At 40.0% G+C, this 2,500-nt stretch overlaps 1 protein-coding gene across 2 annotated transcripts in view; it reads left to right on the forward strand.

Annotated features, from left to right (window-relative positions):
* Positions 1-2,500, forward strand: part of LOC144978876 (EF-hand calcium-binding domain-containing protein 4B-like) — a 112,139-nt gene that overhangs the window by 19,700 nt on the left and 89,939 nt on the right. The window lies entirely within an intron of this gene.

Here is a 2,500-nt window from a genome sequence, read left to right on the forward strand (position 1 = left end):
CCCTACTGTTGCCTACTTCCCATGAATTTGTCGGATATAATCGGGTTTCGTCGGGTTTCGTAAAAAAGTAATTGCTTTTTTACGAAACCCGCCGAACCCAGTCCCAGGTTCATTCATCAATGGTGTAAACTTCCCTAAGTCCCAGGTTCACTCCCCACTGCTGCCTACTTCCCATAACTTTCTCGGGTTTCGGCCGGTTTCGTAAAAAAGAAACACCGGCTATTTGAGAGAAAGAAAAAAACATGATCATTTCGGTAGCAGGGACTTTGTCGTACTCTTGAAAATCACATACTTAGAAATTTGGCCAGAAAACTCGTCCTTCAAATAGCAATCAATTTAAATTACCCTCGTCTTAACAAAAACTTTAAAACCTGGCACTTCGCGAAGTCCTAGGTTTGAAAGTTTGTACTAAGACAAGGGTCATTTAAATCGATCGATATTTATTGAAGGACGAGTTTTCTGGTCAAATATTTCTATACGTGTTTTTCCAGAGTACCATAATTAATCGTTAAAAAGCTTAAGGGCTAACCCCACGCCGGAGACTAACTCCTACGACCCGGCACTGGCGTCCTCTGCGTCTGTTCCGGCCGGATAAAGACGTCGGACACGGACAAAATACCAAGAATAAAGAGAAGAGCCGCGACCAAGCACCCGACGGCCTCTGTCGTTGTTTTTTTTTTTTTTTTTGGAACTTGATATATGGGTAGGTCTAGCGGGCCTTCTCTTTATTCTTAGTATTTTGTCGGTGCCCGCCGTCTTTATCCGGAAGACGGCAGAGGACGGCAGTGCCGAGTCGTAGGAGTCCGTCTCCGGTGTGGGTTAGCCCTTAAGACTTTTCAGCATGTACGTAGGTTTTTTAAAATTTTCTTTAATTAATCCCAGGCCTTCCTATCTAAATGACCCTCTTAATAGGATTCAATAGTCTGACGTCACGTCCGACCAGCAACCAGCAGCTTGGTTCTAAACAAAGAAAATCGGTACTTTTTATTCTTCATGCTGGCTAGAACTCTTTCACATGTCATGTGATCAGAATATATTTAAAAAAGTACAAACATGATAAGATCTACAATGTTTTTCTCCTCTGGATACACTTTTATGCTCGTCGGAGAAGTATTTCATAAGGGCGTCCGCCATTGTTCCGATAGTTTAGAAACAGTTACTAAGTTACTATGCGTCATTCCGAGGGAAGTTTACGTCTATTCTTCTTCAAGTACCAAATCTGTGCCAGACATCGGTAATCATGGTACGCCATTCATCTCTCTGATCAGATAACATCAGAAAACTAATATAACTCTTCTCTTTCTTTGTCACCCAGCTGTTCAAACTATTCAAATGTGTTTTTCTTGGCCTACCTTTACTCTTTTTACCTTCTATCTTTCCTGTGAGAGCAAGATGTTCAATACATTTATATCGATTTAGGTGCCCTAAAAATTGCATTTGTCTTTTTCTTACTGTACGAATTAATAACCTTTTAGTTTCAGCTTACTCTAATACTTCTTCGTTAGTTTTCTTCTCTGTCCATTGTGTTACTTAGTTTTAATATCCACATTTTCAACATAACGTTGTAAGGGCCTCGGTGTGGCTCGGGTCACTGTTTGCCTTTTCAGCAGGTCTAATAGGCCTCAAAAGTCGTGATGTCACTTCCGTCGTAATGAAGCATGGTAACTAAGTAACTGGCTCTAAACTATCGGAACAATGGCGGACGCCCTTATGAAATATTTCTCCGACGAGCATAAACGTCTATCCAGAGGGGATAAAACACATAAAACTCATCATATTTTGACTTTTACACATTCTGATCACAAGACGTATGAAAAGTTCTAGCCAGCATGAAGAATAAAAAGTACCGATTTTCTTTGTTTAGAACCACAATGGCCGCCGTTGCTGGGCGACGTGACATCAGACTATTGAATCCAATTAGTATCCATTCTATTACTTAGTTTTAATATCAACATTTCCAACATAACGTTGTAAGGGCCGCAGTGTGGCTCTTGTCACTGTTTGCCTTGTCAACAGGTAAGTACCAACTGAAAATGCTGCTGGTGCTCCTGCTACGAATCTTTTTCAGCAAGTACGTACGTAGCGGGGAGGACTTCCACAGTTTCACAGCACTTTTATTATAGAAGGTAAAAAGAGTAAAGGTAGGCCAAGAAAAACATATTTGAATAGTTTGAACAGCTGGGTGACAAAGAAAGAGAAAAGTAATATTACGTTTTTAAAAAAAAGATTATCTGAACAGAGAGATGGATGGCGTACCATGATGACCGATGTCTGGCACAGACTTGGTACTTGAAGAAGAAGAAAAAGCCATTATGGACTGTCAATTAATTGCAATGCCCAATAAATATTACTAATTAAGTTGAGTTACATTTTTATAAGTGGTGTGATTTTTCTAATGTCAAAAAAACAAAACAAAACAATTTGCTGAGTCTGTTGTCGTTTATGACTCCGGCCAACGCCATTATTACTTACTGTGTCTCCCATCATCAACATGTTTCAT

Source organism: Berghia stephanieae, chromosome 8, assembly GCF_034508935.2.
Source record: "Berghia stephanieae isolate SIO BIC M18660-M18661 chromosome 8, UCSD_Bste_1.3, whole genome shotgun sequence".
Taxonomy (NCBI): Eukaryota; Metazoa; Mollusca; class Gastropoda; order Nudibranchia; family Aeolidiidae; genus Berghia; species Berghia stephanieae.